General features: G+C 36.0%; 1 non-coding gene across 1 annotated transcript; it reads left to right on the plus strand.

Moving 5' to 3' along the window:
* Positions 1 to 3,459: 3,459 nt before the first annotated feature.
* LOC141698911 (small nucleolar RNA R71) lies at positions 3,460 to 3,566 on the plus strand. The gene has a single exon (XR_012565408.1). It is a non-coding gene; the product is annotated as a small nucleolar RNA R71 (small nucleolar RNA).
* The last annotated feature ends 15,295 nt before the right edge of the window (positions 3,567 to 18,861 follow it).

Consider the following 18,861-nt stretch of genomic DNA (forward strand, 5'->3'; position numbering starts at 1 on the left):
AGCTCCTTGCCTAAACAAGAATGGCTCATCCCACATGTACCACTTCACCTCATGAAGAAACTTTTTCCTTTAAGCATAAGATAAATTTGGAGGCATGATATTACTCACTAGGTAGTTCACAATGTCTGCAAACCACGGTTCTTCTTCTTACACACAAAACAGCTGCTCATCGGGACAAGACTCATTTATCAATGTCTTATCCTGTGAAGTTGCACTTGGATCTTCCAAACGAGATAGATGATCAGCGACTTGATTCTTAGTACTTTTTCTGTTCTTGATCTCTAATTCAAATTCCTGAAGCAAAAGAACCCATCTAATCAGTCTAGGCTTCGAGTCTTTCTTTGAGAAGAGATATCAAATAGCAGCATGATCGGTGAAAACTGTCACCTTCGTCCCAAGCAAATAAGATCGAAACTTCTCAAAATCGTAGACGATGGCTAAGAGTTCTTTCTCAGTAGTAGTATAATTCAGTTGAGCACCATTGAGGGTCTTACTAGCATAGTAGACCACATGAAATATGTTGTTCTTTCTCTGCCCAAGAACTACTCCAACTGCATAGTCACATGCATCGCACATCATCTCAAAAGGTTCATCCCAATTAGGTGCACTTATGATAGGTGTCGTGATTAAACTCTTCTTCAAGAACTCAAAAGCAGCTAGGCACTCATCATCAAACTTGAACGGGACATCTTTCTCTAGATGACTGCACAAGGGTTTTGAGATTTTAGAGAAGTCCTTGATGAACCGCCGATAAAAACCCGCATGACCAAGAAATTCGTGAATTCCCTTAACCGAAATTGGTGGAGGAAGGTTTTTGATAATCCCCACCTTGGCTTTGTCCACCTCAAGTCCTTTACTAGAGACCTTGTGCCCAAGAATAATGCCATGTCGCACCATAAAATGACATTTCTCCCAGTCGAGAACCGGGTTGGTCTCAATACACCTTTTAAGAACAGCGCCAAGATTCTGCAAGCATTCGTCAAAAGAATCACCAAATATAGAGAAATCGTCCATGAACACCTCCATATTCTGACCAATCATGTCAGAGAATATAGCCATCATGCATCTCTGAAATGTGTCAAGCGCTCCACACAACCCAAAAGAAACTCTTCTGAAGGCAAAAGTTCCAAACGGACAAGTGAAAGTAGTCTTCTCCTGATCTTCTGGAGCAATGCAAATCTGATTATAACCCGAAAAGCAATACAAAATATAATAATACCCATGCCTAGCCAATCTGTCAAACATCTAATCAATAAAAGGAAAAGAGAAGTGATCATTTCTCATGGCTTTGTTCATCTTTCTATAATCAATGAAAACTCTCCACCACGTGACTGTTCTCGTAGGAATGAGCTCATTCTTCTCATTAGCAACAACTGTGATACCTCCTTTCTTCGGCACACACTATACTGGACTCACCCAAGAACTGTCAGAAATGGGTTAGATGATCCCTGCATCTAGCCATTTGAGAATTTCCTTCTTCACAACTTCTTTCATGATTGGATTAAACCTTCTCTGTTGCTCAACAGTAGGCTTGCTACCTTCTTCTAGCAGAATTTTATGCATGCAATAAGAAGGGCTGATTCCCTTAATATCTGCTATAGTCCATCCAATTGCTGATTTGAACTCTCTCAGAGTTTTTAAGAGCTTTTCCTCATCACTACCTGAAAGGTCAGATGCAATAATAACAAGCAAAGTAGATGCATCACCTAAAAAAGCATACCTTAAGTGTTCAGGCAATGGTTTAAACTCAAGTGTAGGAGCTTCCTCAATAGATGGCTTGAGGCACTTTGGAGATTTGTTTAGCTCCTCTATTTTGAAGAGATTCAAAAGGCATATCCATCATTCGCTTCCAGGGAGAAGCATTCAGATACTGCAACTGTTCATCACCTTCGTCATATTCACTATTTGAATTCCCTAATAAGGCCTTCTCTAAGGAATCAGACCTTAGCAATTGATCAAGTTCTGAAATAACCACAGAATCGACCAACTCCACTTTTAGGCACTCCTCGTTCTCAGTCGGGAATTTCATGGCATTAAAGACATTGAACATCACATCCTGATCCAGCACTCGCATAGTAAGCTCACCCTTCTACACATCGATCAAGTTTCGGCTAGTAGCCAAAAATGGTATTCCCAAGATTATGGGAATCTTCTTATTCTCCTCGAAATTAAGAATTACAAAATCAGCAGGAAAGATGAGTTTATCGACCTTGACCAAGACATCCTCCACAATGCCTCGTGGATATGTAATAGATGGTCGGCCAACTGCAAGGTCGTATAAGTAGGTTTTGGATCAGGTAAGTCCAACTTCTTGAAGATTAACAAGGGCATCAGATTGATGCTAGCTCCCAAGTCACATAAGCATTTGTCAAATGACACTTTTCCAATGGTACAGGGAATATTGAAGCTTCCAGGATCTTTAAGCTTTGGAGGCAACATCTGTTACAGCACAACACTGCATTCCTCCGTGAGAGCAACTATCTCTAAGTCATCAAGCTTCACCTTCCGAGAGAGAATACCTTTCATAAACTTCGCATAACTGGGCATCTGTTCAAGAGCTTCAGCAAAAGGTATGTTGATATGAAGTTTCTTGAACACCTCCAGAAACTTCTCAAACTGCTTATCCAGCTTTTTCTTCTACATCCTCTTAGGAAAAGGAGGTGGAGGATAGATCTGTTTCTCCCCTGTATTACCCTCAGGAGGAGTGTGTTCCACAGTAGTCTTCCTTGGTTCCACTTCTGCTTCCTTCTGCACTTCTTCTTCAGCCACAGCTTCTTCTTCCAAAACATGAGATTTTTCGGAATTTGCAACCTTCCCAGACCTCAATGTAATTGCCTTAACATGCTCCTTAGCTTTCCTCTTTTCTGGAACTTCAGTGTCACTAGGGAGTGTACCAGGTTGACGATTTAGTAAGGCATTGGCAATTTTCCCAATTTGATTCTCCAAGGTCTTGATAGAAACTGCTTGGCTCTTAAATATTGCTGATAAGGCTGCTGAATCACATTTTGAGTATTACTCCAGCTAAAGTTAGGATGATTGCGGTTGTTGGGATGATAAGTGGCTGGAACTGGCTGTTGCGACCTCTAAAAGTTGCTCACGAACTGAGCTGATTCACTTGAAATAGCACACTGCTCCGTCTCATGGGCACCAACACAAAGCTCACAGACACTAGTGATCTGATTAACTTCATAATTAGCCAAAGAATCCACCTTCATCGTCAAAGCCTTAAGCTGAGCAGCAATAGCAGTAGTTGTATCTAACTCCAGAATTCCTGCTACCTTGCCTTGAGATAGACTCTCAGCAGGATTCTGGTATTCATTGGCAGCCATCAATTCAATCAATTCATAGGCTTCATCATAGATTTTAGCCCAAAAGGCTCCTCCTGATGCTGCATCAAGCATGGGTCTAGATGTAGCACCCAATCCATTATAGAAGAAGTTAATGATCATCAAGTTAGGCATCTCATGATGTGGGCACTTCCTAAGCATCTCCTTATAGCGACCCCAAGCCTCACATAAAGATTCTCCAGATTGCTGAGCAATTTGAGTAAGTGTGTTTCTGATTGCAGCAGTCTTCGCCATAGAAAGAATTTAGTTAAGAACTTTTGAGCAAGATCCTCTCATTTGGTGATAGACCTTGGTGGTAGAGAATGTAATCAGCACTTAGCTTTATCCCGCAGAGAGAACGGGAAAAGCCTCAACTTAATAGCATCTTCAGAAACTCCATTGAACTTGAAAGTGTCGCAGATCTTGATGAAATCTCTGATGGGCATGTTGGGGTCTTCTGTCGGAGAATCCCCAAACTGAACTGAGTTCTGTATCATCTGAATTGTGCTCGACTTGATCTCAAAAATATTAGCCGAGATGGCTGGTCGGACAATGCTAGACTGAATATCATTAATCTTCGGTTGAGAGTAATCCATCAAAGCCTTCAGATTCGCTTCTGGTTCTCTCATTGAAATAAGTGCTTCTTCTTCAACTTTCTCCTCAATAAGAACTTCCTCGAAAACTTCCTTAGCTACTACAACTTCTTCCTTAGCTTGATCCAGTGTTCTCTTACGATACCGAGAATGCGTATGCATACACGCTTGCTAGAGTACCTGAAACACGACAAGGAAATAAGTAAGTAACAATGTCCGAGTCAATGAACTTTAACGACCACTGATGACAAACACATAAACTAAAAATTAACATTAAGTCCCCGGCAGCGGCGCCAAAAACTTGTTAGGACGAAAACACGCACTAATATTCACGCAAGTATACGCGACGCAAGTAATATAGAATTATTTCTAGTTCGTTCCCACAGAGCCTGGTTTAGGTTAATTTCAATCAATGCACTTATGCAACAATGGTATGGTTATTATTCAATGCTAAGACGATTAACAAATTAAGAATGTTTATAACTACGATTATTTAAGAGATTATACTAAAGAACATTAACTAAGAGAATTGAAAAGATTGCTTATTATATTACACAAACATGGGATTCTAGTTTCATTACTATTTCATTCAATAGTCTCTTTGTTCTTAACCTTAGCATGCAATGGTGATGATACTAATCAGATAACACAAAACTGATAAATGCCAACTTTCATTGTACGAATACCATACTACCAGATATCCACAAAAGAGATAGAAGCTGAATAGACACCAATTATATTGAGACCTTATATGTCTATAGAATTTGACAACATAACGGTTTAATGCACAAGTTATCTATCATGATTACATAGGGCAAGTAAGATGGTCAAAATTACCTATAAATCATGCATATCAAATACATGAACCTATGCTAGTATGGCCAGTTCTAAACCCCTAAATTCACTTTCTCTTCATTAGAGATTAACACGCTATCTTATAAGTTTGCGACGCTCATAAGACGAATAAGCAGAACCAATATTAGGCTATCATACAATCACCACACACTAAGGCATCGAAATAAATTAACTAAAGAAATCCATCAGTAAATCCGCTAGAACCCCACGATAACGATTAACCCGTAATCGGACTCATTATCAATATGGGTTCCGATGAAAGCATGGTATAATAAACGTAGTCTTTACACTGAATAATAAAACCAAGTACGAAATAAGAGTATAAGTTCACAAATAAGAAAACTAGCATCCAAAGTTACAACTTAAAACAAAGAGTCACAAGACTAAACTAGATCATCTTCGCCTAGGTTGAATTGTGCTATACGGTCTTCTTACGCCTTCTCCTTAAGCTCTGGTATGTCTTGTTATGAAAAACGATCATAAGTTATGTTTATATAGCAACCCATGCAGATTAGAAGTCCAGCTGATCAAAATTAGAGTAGAATCAGGATTTTGTGATCCCGACCTGGCGCAGCCGCGCGCTTCACCAAAGCGGGCGCACTACAAATATGCATCTCGGTGCAGCCACGCGCTACTACAGTGCGGGCGCGCTGACCTTCTGGAAAATCTTCCTTTTCTTGTTTTCTTGGATGGTTTGAGTTGACGATCCACAAGCTTTTATTCAAGACACCATCCTAACACCAATTTAGCATCAAAACAATGCCAAATCACCTGAATTCCTAATACAAGCCTGAAATGCAAAAATAAAATAAAACACATCAAAAACACAAATAACTTGAGTACAAAACACCAATTCAAGCCTTTATACAGCATTCCAAGTGGACATAAATGCCACTTAAAATGTGTGTGTTGTGAACCCCAAACTTTTGACCCGGGTTTCGAGGGCGTCACATGGAATAACTCATACTGAGAAACCATTTATTCCTGATCTTTATATAACTCATCCTGATAAAGTAAATTCTGATCCTGACAGCTCTAATCCTGATCCTGACTACTCTAATCCTGATCCTGACACAAGATATACTTTTTTAAATCCTGATCCTAAAGGTGTTGTGAGAAATATTAATTTAGAAGAGGATCAAGAGTGTCTAGAGCAGCTGAATGTCATGATTCTTTCTATCTTTGTTGATTCTCATAACTTTGAAGTTGATGAAGAAGAAAGAAGTGAAGAATGAAGAATCGGAAAAGCAGTGAATCTTACTTGGTTGCGATGATAGGTTTTAGTTGGAGCACATTACTTGTAAAATCGAGAGATTTAGTTGGGAAAAATTATGTAGCCAGACTATTTGAGTTATATTTTTTCAATAGCAAGTTGGGTGCTTAACACCTTTGGTCAGTTTTATGTTTGTGTTTGTTACTTCTGGTTACACAGCCAATAGGTGAAAATGTAGGGAGTAATTTTTAGTGGTTACCTAAAATCTAGAATACAAGAACAAAATACCGAAAGAATCATTTGAGGCATGTGAGCACCACATTATCCTTTAAATAGATAAGCCCCTTCCGTATGTGCTTGAAGGTGTTGTGGTTTCCGTCTCCCGGGATACAACGAACGAAGGTAGTCTTAAGCACTTGAACACGCGCCTTGTACGAATCGATCAAATATTACTTTCTATCTCACATAAAATTCCTAGAGCTCTAAGATGATCAAATGATATATAAAATGCTTAACGGAAATTGTCTCCAAAACCAAGAAGTTAAGGTCTCATTATATAGGAGTAGGATTGTGTAACTTGTACAAAAAATAAAACTTGTAACTTATGAAATAATGAGCTACAATAATGAATCATCAATATTAAGTCATTATTAGGTAGTTACAAAAACAATTTTATGAGTTACAAAATGAAAATGATAAAAAGTACTTTAATTTTTATTCAAATATTCGAACAGAAAAATAAAAAGATAACTATGTCTGGACTTTTGGCTGCTACATTTGGAAGAGATTGATTAAACTAGAAAAGTTTTTAATATACAAGACAAAATGAAATGGACATGCAGACTTATAAACCGATCATCTCTTTTATAAGCCAACAATAGCACTTCAAAACGAGCTTACGTGTAGCGTTTTGAAAATAGGGGAAAATGCTAATTCATGTAGCGTTTTGCACCTCTTTCTTTTTACTAAATGTATTGAGCTCTACCAAATGTATTGAATTCGACCATTTCTCAGTCACATTTTTTCTATATGGAATTGAGATTGATAGGAGTGGAAGCAAGATAGATATTAAAATTCCTGGTGCAAAGTCTTTTGGCTTGGTCTAGAAATGGAGAAATGTGACAATGGGCTAACCATGGTAGCATTAGAACACTAGCGTTATCTGTATTCTTCGTATCCAGTGAATATAGAGAGCTCTGTGTTGTTCTGAGTCCAGATTCGCTCTAATTTAATAGTACTATCTCCGTCACTCTCATTTCATTATATTTTTTTTCACATGCTTGATAAGTATTTTAAGGCAACTATAAAGTATAGTTCTGAAATTCATTTTAAAATTTTCTGTTTTGTATAAAAATTTGAATATTATATTCTTATTTAGAAAAAAAAAATTAAAAATTATGCAACTACATTTAATGTACAAGTGTATATCCAAAATAATAGCTGCTAGACTAAAGTTGATCATGCCGTCTATCATTGGCATTGCACAGTCTGCTTTTATCCCTAGAAGGTCCATCCCTGATAACATTTTACTTGCTTAAGAACTGTTTCGTGGTTATGACAGGGTTACTGGCTCCTCCAAGTGTGCACTCAAAATTGACCTCCACAAGGCGTTTGACTCTCTAAGCTGGGATTTCATTTTAGTTGTTTTAACTAAATTACACTTCCTAGCCATGGTCATCAATTGGATCAAAGCTTGCCTTTGCTCTACTCGGTTTTTAGTTAAACTAAATGGAGTAATACACGGGTAATTCTGAGGTTCTAAGGGCATTCGACAAGGGGACCCAATGTCACCCTACATCTTTGCCATGTGCATGCAAATTTTGTCTTGCATTCTCAACAAGGTTCCTCATAATTTTAAATACCACTGGCATTGCAAAGATATGGGCCTCACACACCTGTTCTTTGCTGATGATGTCCTTTTCTTTTCGCATGATTCTCAAAGCTCTATCAAGCACATCATGGACTCTATAGCAACCTTTTCTTCATGGAGTGGTCTTTCCCCCAATATCCACAAAAGTAACAGCTTCTTGTGTAATTATGATCAGGATTTTGTGGAGTGGTTTGATTCTCTTCTGATTCCTCGAGGTAACCTGCCAATTAAGTTTCTAGGCATCCCTTTGATCACCTCGCAGCTTTCTATTAATGACTGCATGGCCCTAATCACTAAAATCATGAACAGACTCAATGCTTGGACCACTTTGGTGCTTTTTTTTGCTGGAAGATGCTTACTCATCAAATATATTGTGTTTACTATCGAGGGTTTCTAGTGCAATCATTTTATTTTGCCTAGCACAATACATTATACCATCCAGTCTCTACTCACTAGATTCTTATGGCGCGGTAACATCAACCACAAAGGAGGTGCAAAAGTTGTGTGGCAAACAGTTTGTCTTCCTCGTGAGGAAGGTGGCCTTGGCTTAAAAAACATGCAGGAATGGAATAAAGCTCAAATTCTGGGTCACTTGCTTAAAGTCATTACTAACTCGGACACACTTTGGGCTACCTGGGTCAATAAAACTGTCTTAAAGGGGAAGTATTTCTGGACTACTAAGCTTCCCACTGATTGTTCTTAGATCTGGACGAAAATTCTCGAATGTCGTATATTGGCTTTGCAGTTTGTATCATTCCTTATTGGCACGGGTGAGTCCATCTCACTTTGGTTCGATCCTTGGTGGAACAATGCATGCTTAGCTTCTAACAGAACCTCTAAAATCATTTATCAATGTGGAATGCAACCTGGTGATAACCTTAGTGCCATTATTCATAATGGTACTTGGATTTTAACAAGGGAAAACTTAAGAAGTCGCCATCTGGAACCAATGTTAGTGCACTGGCTATCAACTTTTGTCCCTCCGACTTTGAATACAGGTCCTGATCTTTTATTATGGGATGGTTGTGATGCCACAAAAATTAAAACCTGGGATGTTTGGAACTCAATAAGGCTTCGAGGTACCTTGGTTTCTTGGTATCGTGTGGTGCGGCACAAGCTGCGTATCAATCGATATGCTTACCACCAATGGCTTTCTTGTCACAGGAGGCTCTACACATTGTCTCGCCTTCACAGATTTGGCCGTGTGGATAACCAACAATGTTAGTTATGTATTTGTGGCTGAGAAACGGACTCCCATATCTTTCTTCACTACTCTTAGAGTAAATGGGTTTTGTGCAATCTTATGTCCCCGTTGGGAATCAACATTGTTGGTGAATCATGGCTTGGATTTCTCACTTACTTGGCTGATCTTCATGATAAACCTAAGAGCACGGTGGCTCTCTGCTATGCTCAGATATTCTGCTACCATGTTTGGAGGGAGCGAAATGCTCGAGCTCATGACTCTGGGGTCCTTGGTTCGAGGAAGCTGCTTAAGGGGGGTATCAACAGAGATGCTTATGCTAAACTTCAAAACTCTACTTGGTTTTCTAAGCTTGTAAATACTAGACCAGATCTTGTTCCTTGTAATAGTTTGTAGTAGGTCCTTTCCAGTTTGTTCTTTTGCTTGCTTGCTTTCTATCTCCAATCTTTCCTAGATTGGTTATAGATAGTTTTCTCTATGGTTTGTCATAGAGTTTAGGGTAGATCCCTTCTTGTCTTTATTTTTTGTTGATATATACTTAACTTAGAAAAAATAATAAGAGTATTAAAGTGCGTGCCGAGCCCCCGTCTCCAATGTAAAAAATTGAGGGGGACGGGGAGGGAGTATAATATATGTATAGATAAAAATATTAATTATAGGAAATAATAAAAAGTTAAGTAAAAATTAATAGTTACCAAAAAGATGTATTACTTTTAAAAAATGGTAACATAATTAGTACTTCAATTATTAACCGGGAATTTTTAACATAATTAGTACTTAAAGTATTAACTGAAAATGGACAAAGTTTTGGAACAATCACAATAGAAAATATGACCAAAATGAATGGGACCGAGGGAGTATTAAAAAAGAAAATTTATGAGGATATTAAGATACTAAGTTGATGTAAAAAGAAAGCGCAGAAAGTCATGGCCTCTTTGTCATTTTAACTCATGTACTTTTCTGGACTACAAGAAAAACCACTATTGACAACAGAAAATCCGTTGAAATATTAAGATAATCTGTTGGTATTGTAGTTTGCCAACGGAATTATTACAGGATTCATTCGTTGGAATAATCTTTGTCGGGATGTCGCTACCAACAGAATTTATGTCATTAGAAAACTTACCAACAGAACAGGAACCGACTAACAACGGAATCTTACTTTTGAAATAACAAATCTACAACTAACATAGTAACAGGTATTCCGTTAGTATTCTTAGCAAGGATATGCCAACAAAATTCCTGTTGTAATTTTTATTAACACTCTAGTAACGGATATTTCTAACAAAATGCAAACCTTTTTATGTTTTTTCAAAACCTGTACATTTTGACAAATTTTACATAAAACAGCAACTCATTGTATAGATAATCCAAATTCCAAATAGTACTAAGAGTAGCTTCCCATTAACAAAAGTAACCATCATTATACAAGACGGAAAAAGAAGACTACAGGAGGAAAAAACATGAAAATATCCTCTAAAGTTTCAGTAGTAACCATCATTACACAAGATGGCAAAAAGAGACTACAGGAGGAAAAAACATGAAAATATCCTCCAAAGTTTCAGCCTAAACCATACCAAAATACTAGAATCACATGCCATATCAAGTTCAAACTTGTCAAATATAGTGGCCGTGAACTAGAACAATGTCATAACAAGACTAGCTGAATCAGTCATTATATCCAAAATATATAGATCTTAGGTCAAAGTGCACCGTAGTTAATATACTAAATTAAATACTAATTGTCATCATTTAAATCATCCAAATCAGTAGGAGACTGCGGACGGCGGACTGAATTAGCCTCAATGATCATGGCTAACTGATTTTCAACCGCCTTCATCCGATCATTCTTCTAAACCAACTGCTGCTTCAACTTCTGATTTTCTTCTTCAGTCGCAAAGGATGTAGCGCAAGGAGTCTTAGGCTGATAAAAGATGTTTTGTGATGAACCAAGCCCGTAGACCCTATTCTTCTTGTCAGGACGTCCAACTACTTGGAGAAACAGGGCATTTTTATCTACTAGTTGGCCAGAGTTCTTTTGTTGCTCACAAAGCTCTAAAAATGTTTCCTATGTATATCAAATATATGACGGATCTTTAAAAAAATCCCGAAAAAGCATAACAAAGTTTATTCTAACACTACCTTATTATTACAACAACAAGAAGAATGCAGAATATAAATTTAAAGTAAAACATATTCCAAGCAGGAAAAAAATGAGCATAAAAAATAAGTTTAGACGTATTACCAGATAAGGGTATATATTAGTGGAAAGGGAATACTTGTACATACAAGACTTGCAATCCTGTGGTAGAAGTATATATAAAGAATTGATCTTAATTGTGTATAAACAAATAATCATACAGTAAATGTCTATATCTTCATACAATAATTATGCTTCCTAGATATATTACAAGAATACTGTACCTTTGTCTTATCAAAGTTTACTACCGTAACAGCAAGTGCAGCTTTGTCAGGTTTACTATGTCCAGTGAAAATGCACTTTCGTTGTAGTTGGAAGTGTATGTGAATTCTTGCCTTCCACTAGACATATAAGCAATTATGCATATATGTCAAGCTTCTCCCTAAATCTTCACTTATATGCAATTAGTGATACAAAGGTTCACTTGCATAAAATCATACGAGAATAAGGTACCTCACTATACTACTTTTAGTGGCACGGACTGGGTATGTTTCATTCAAATTTATATGAGAACATGTTACTATGTCTACTGTCATTCATCCAGAATCATTATCTCTGGTCCTAATTTAAATCCACCGCAATCTTGAAGCACTATAATTTTCATCAAACTCTAACCCATGTAACTAAAAGCTAGTCCACCATAGACAAAGTAATATAGAAATAAATAAAGGCACAGTAGATCAAATAATAGAATATAGACTTGCATATCTATGAACTACAAAGATAAAGACATCTTTAAGAGTACTGTGAGCCTAATTTGCAGAATAAATTCCTAACATACCAAGCAATCAAGCACCAATTAAGCATGACAACCAAACAACTAGACTTAGAACATAATTGCATGTGTTGCACTGATCCTGTTCTACAAATTTATTAATCCCATTGCAAAGTTCTTTTGTTTCTCATAAACTTCTAAAAATATTTCATGTGTATATCAAAAATATGACGGATCTTAATTTACTTATTTTTCTGAAAAAGCATAACAAATTTTATTCTAAAACTACCTTATTATTACAACAACAAGAAGAGTGTTGAATATAAATTTAAAGTAAAACATATTCCAAGTAGGGAAAAAAATGAGCATAAAAAATAACTTCAGACGTATTGCCATAAAAAATAACTCCAGTACTTTGTTTGATTTTGGATTGGGATTGAATATCTGCCTTTGCCATAAAAAAATAAAATGATAAACTCACATATATTTTTTGGCTTTTCTTATCAATCCATATAACTTCTTCTTCATCAGCATCCTCGTCATCCATGCCATTTTCTTCTAAAACATCAATTGGATTCCTCTGTTTCTTTACACGTCTAGTATGCGTATGGTAGAACAATTCATCGGTAGTGGGGTCTCGACCAAACTGAATCTTCTGTAAAAAAAAAAGAATTGCAAAAATTCAGACCATAAAAAGAGACAAGGCACAAGATACATTGTAAATCATACCAAACGAGCTGCAACTGTCCTACGAGAAGCGGAATCGCTTGTATGTGTTGAAGGTCGGTTATCAACCCCGCCACTATGCCTATTTTTTTCTGAATCAAAGACTTTGTTTGAAATTTTGGGGTGTTCCAAAAATTAGCCCAGCTCAAATAGACGTTCTTATCAATCCTATTATCCCTTCTGTTGTACCGTTCCCAGTTAGACCGAGCTACACAAACAAGTTCAGAATACTTCCTCTTTGCATTAGTTAGCCAGCCACCATAAATGATATCATCTGATTGACTCTACATAAAGTATTTCTATAATTAAAAAATATAAACCAACTAGCATTATTATTTAAGATAAAATTCTTATTGATAATTAAAAAAATAAGATGTCCTGACTAGTTCTATTCATTTACAAGATTCAATATACAAGGGATATAGTTACCTTAAATTCTTCAAAATAAAAGTTTTGAGTTTCCATTGAAACTGACTATCAATTGTATCCATTACGTTCAAGTCGCTCATACATGATTTGTCGAATCTTTGTAGAGCACTTATTTGAAGGTTCCAATCTTTAAAAAAATAAATGGGAATTTAGTGTCACTGCATGATATAGAAAATCATAAAATAATTAACAATATAGATATGTTTAAGAACAAGAAACTTACGTTCCCTGGATAACTGCTACTCGTATCCTTCCATCCTTATGTTGAGAGCCAATATTCAAGTATAAATTATCATTAGCAGCTGTAGAGGAAACATTAAGTGCGCTTGGATGTGATGGACTCGGTGTTTGTTCAACTGGTTCTGATTGAGCACCACTTGTGTATGGCCTTGATTGAGGTTCAGGTGTGTGTTGGCGTGATTGAGCAGTCAGTTGTAGCGATTCATTAGGTGTGGTTTGACCAGATTGTGATCTGTGTTGTCTTGAGTGTGTCGGTGAGTTATGTACCAGCTGAGATGTGCCTTGCTTTCGTATTTGATCTGACCTCGACTCAGATTAAGCATGAAAGCTCTGTCCGGTTTGAGCTTGAACGAGTTGTCCAATAACATGTACAGAATGAGCAGGTACATCTGATCCAGATTGAGTGAGAACACGCTTTCTTGATTGAGAGGGAACCATCTGTTCAGACTGAGAAGGAACGTGCTATCGAGATTGACCAGGAATACGCTCTCCAGATTTAGGGGAAACTCGATGTCCAGATTGAGAGTGAACACGCTCTTTGGATTGAGATGAAACTCGATGTCCAGATAGATGTCCAGTTTTAGTGGGAGCGCACTGTGCATATTGCGATGAAATTTGTTTTCTAGATTTAGTGGGGATGCATTGTCCAGATTGAGCTTCTATGCTCTTTCCAGTATGAGCCGGCACGCCCTTTCCAATTTGAGTCGGTACATTGTCAACATTATTTCCAAACCTCCTCATTCGGGCCTGTAATAGATAAGATAATATAAATTAAAAACAAAATAAAAATTGTGCTAAAAGAAACTACTAAATACCATAATCTCTAATTGCTTTTCTAAATTCTTCCATTAAACCAAATATTATTATTCTGCATGTTGATAAAGGAGATGTATTCCTCAAACCTATATTGATATTTCAGTGCTTTAGAACGTAAATAATATTAAATTGCCAAATGCTAACAAAGAGGTAGTTGGCCTAAAAGATCAATGTTAAGCACCCGATGTTATACCTTGTACTACCAGTATTATACAACATCTTTCTATAGAACTGCCACTTCATTCTATTGATCCAGGGACATAAAGTAAACTTAGGTTCTTAATAGACCCATGACCTCTACCTAAAAGGTTCATGCTAGACATCCAGTAATATTTCGTAGTCAGTACCACCCCTGAACTTAGCCACCCCTCCTTAACTAAATTGCCACTGTTATCATATGCAGGTTTAGCGGAATTAAGGTTGAAGGTCAATAGAGTTCATGACCTTAAGGCTCTTTATTGTTTACTGTTCTTAATTTCACAGAGAAGCAAACCATTAAATAGAGATAATCAAACCAAGTAATATAAGTTATAAGTAAATAAAGTAATATAATTAATTTGTGCTAAAAGAATATTTGCTACAGATGTAGAATATGACTTGCATTGTGAAATAAAGACAGATTTCATACAAAAAATGTGATAATCGAATCCTTTGACTTACTTGGTTGGGGTAACCTGCTTTCTCAATGGTTGTCTTCGTCCCCTGGCTATTACGATTAATACCATCCTCCTTGCCAAAACCTGTACTCGGAACACATTTTCTTTTATTCACAATCTACAATACAGAAATACCATCATCACATTAATAAAGTAATATATAGTGCACTTTGTAATCTGTGACCATACATGAAAAAAATCTCAAATTAAAATCCAAAGTTAACCTTAGCAAAACCATCTTCACCATCACTTGTAGCCCCGCTGCATTTTTTTGGACTTGCGAACTGAGAAAAGCCAACAACTTTATCACCAACAGCTTTATCACCTACACCCTTATCATCAGGACATTTTTCAGTAGTCAAAGGCTGTAAGTTCAATGATTCAGTGTTGGAGAGTTATAATTATATATAAGGAAAATAATAAAAATATACGCATACCACCACCACCACTACCACCACCATTATATACCAAAACCAATCCATTCCCAAATTCAAACCCTAGGAAAATTCTATCAAAATTCATAATCAAAACCCCTCGAAAATATCTCATGGATTTTTTATGCTAAAATGAATAACTTAGAAGTCACACTATAAAGAAAGTGAAATAATGAACTGATTAAAAGAACTAGAAGTATACATACACCATAACTCGATAAAAAGACAGAGATGAACACATAAGGTAATGAATATACATACATCAAGAAGAGATTCAATTTTTTCATCTTCATCTGATGTCAATTTGCCAGTCGATTGAGTGACTTCAATCGCCACCCCCCTTTGTCAAGATAGAAACCCTACTTTTGTGTCTTCAACTCTTACCCGCTCTTTTGTCCCTGTATTTATATTTTCCCAAATATTGTTAAAATAGAATATTAAATAATTAGCAAGATATGCAATAAATTGTATTGTTATAATATTAATCAATTTTCTGAATATATATGTATCAAAATAAAAATATATATATCTTACAATTATAAATATTTTATATATTTTGTTGCACTATAATATTATATTATTTTAGTAAAATATAAATTTAAAATTTACTTACTTGATTTGATTATAAATATTTTATATATGTTGTTGCACTATAATATTATATTATTTTGATAAAATATAAATTTAAAATTTACTTACTTGATTGATAAAAAATTATTCGGATGAATCACTACAATCATCTTCACAACTATTACTATCTTCGGTTTTTGAATATCCATCTTCTTCAGATTCATATTATATCTCTTCGTCCGATGTTCCTTCGGATTTATCATCATCTAAATCTACTTCAACTCCACTTTCATCATTTAGATGTGTAGCAATATCATCGGTGCTAATATAATTTAAATTTGTAGGAATATCATCCTGGAATGGCTCTTGATGTGATGTTGGGATTTGAGGAAGTTCAACAAGTGATCGAGCCTTTACTTTGCACACAACTTGCTAATCAACTTTATCTCTTTTAAGACTTGGATAATTGCAAAAGTAAACTTGCATGGCCTGCATTGCTAGTACAAATGGTTTGTACACGCGTAGTCTCTTTTTTTTTGTTGACTTCAACTATGTTGTAACGCGGATGAATTCTTGTTATAACATTATGTGTGGGATCAAACCATTGACACTTAAATAATACTGTTTTTTTCACCGGTCGGCGAGGATATTCAACAATCAAAATCTCTTCAACTATGCAAAAGTAATCATTAAATGACTCGCTATAATTTGATCCATTGATACATACTCCACTGTTGAACGTTGACCTATCAACCCCATATTCCAGCGTGTGAAATTTGTACCCATTCACATAGTAAATTGGTACAGATTTAACCGAACGAAGAGGTCTAAATGAAATATCAAGAAGATATTCATTTGGTACTCGTGATGGATTTTGGGCCTGAAATTATTAGTAGAGATTATTAAAATACGTAAGAAACAGTCAATATTTATATAATATCGTTAACAAAAGTACCAAACAACTCACGTATTGTTTGAACCATGTCGCAAAGTCACTTTCTAAGGGTTGATCAACTTCAACACTAGTTATATGTGGATGATGCTCCCGAAGTTAATTTATGAAAATCCTGATTATACAATAAAAAATTATCAAAGAATAGTACTAATATTCATGGATAAGTAAGTATATCATTATGACAAAAAAAAATCATACTCTGTATATGGTGCAACTTCTGGACAGTTAAACAATATATAGTTATGAGCTGCCATATATTCTCGTTCATCAAAATAACGAGTACTGATACTCCAATGTGAACATCCGGGATGTGAAAATATAGAAATGTTACCCCCAAAATTCTCCTCACCTCCACTAGGATCATTTCGGGGAACTTTTCTATATTTTGTCTGAACATGTTTCTTGAAGTAGTGTGAGCAAAAAGTGGAAGCTTCCTCAACCAAAAATGCATTATAAATTGATCCTTCAACCCGAGCTTTATTTTTCACATTATTCTTCAAGTGTCGTAAATATCTCTCGAAAGGATACATCCAACGATACTGTACGGGACCTGCAATGCGTGCTTTATATGGCAAGTGCACTAGAAGATGTTCCATAGAGTCGAACATTGATGGTGGAAATATCCGCTCTAACTTTCAAAGTATAACAGGAATTTTTTCTTCAAGTCTACGCATATCACTAACCCTCAAAGTAGCTGAAGTGAGATCTCTGAAGAAAAGGCTTAATTCTGTCACAACTTCCCATACATTATTTGGAAGAAATTCCCGAAAAGCAATTGGGAGGAGTCATTGAATAAAAACATGACAATCATGACTTTTCATTCCAAATAATTTATATTTCTTCAAGTTGATGCAACGCGCCATGTTTGACACATGTCCATCTGCAAATTTTAGATCTTTCAGCCATTCACACACTTTTGCTTTTTTCTTTTTGTCTAAGCTATAGCATGATTTCGGATACTTTCTTGTCACTACATCAATTTCTAACTCAGGTCTCCGACAAATTATTACAATGTCAGCTCTTGCCTTGGAGTTATCTTTGGTTTTTCCTTCAATGGCCATGATAGTGTTGAAGATATTTTCAAAGACATTTTTCTCAACATGCATAACATCAATATTATGTCTAATAGATAATGTCCTCCAATATGGCAAATCCCAAAAGATGCTCCTTTTCTTCCATCCACAATTGTAAGCTTTAATGACTCTAGCATTATGCTCATTACCTCCCAATTCAGTAATTTTCATCAAACCAAATGACTCAATTTCTTGAAATGCATGTTCATCTATTCGCACTGGAGGGGAAGATTCAGTCACTATATTTCCCTTTGTAAACTAATTCTTATTCTTTCGAAATGGATGATTGGTAGGTAAATTTTTTTGATGATTATCAAACCATGTTGTCTTCCCACCATGTGAAAGGTTATAAGCATCATGATCATGAGGACAAGTGTTAGGTCACACACACTGTAGAAGGGGGTTGAATACAGTGTATAGCACAATCAAATCGAATTCAAATAACATAAGTAACAGAAAACAAACTTTATTAGATGCAATAAACTCTGTTACAATACGGAACTGTCCTCTCTCAGTGATGATCAAATATCATGAGAGCTGTTAGGGTTACAATGAATAATATTCTCGATAATGATAACACTTATAGTGTAAACCCTACGTCTATGTTTATATACTACACAGCTACAAGATAATCGCTAATTAATATGGAATATAATTCTGCTTCCTAAAATATATCAATCAGTTATCTTTTCTTCCAAGTATTCCATTCTTCACAGAATTCCTTCTTCATGCATATCTCTTCTTATGTTTATCTTGATCTTCTTTCCTTTCAATCAGCCGCCTTCTTTATCTGAAAGTTTCCTTTAAGTCCTGATAATATTCCTGATAAATATCTCCTGAACCTTAAGTACTGATCACTTCAGTTCTGACTTCAGTATAAGTGTTGATTTCAGTTAACTACTGATTTGTCCTGTTCAAGTAAGATCTGAAAACTAAATATAAATCATATTAGTCATGACATTATCAAATATATCTAACAATCTCCCCCA

Source organism: Apium graveolens, chromosome 11 (assembly GCF_009905375.1).
Source record: "Apium graveolens cultivar Ventura chromosome 11, ASM990537v1, whole genome shotgun sequence".
Classification (NCBI taxonomy): Eukaryota; Viridiplantae; Streptophyta; class Magnoliopsida; order Apiales; family Apiaceae; genus Apium; species Apium graveolens.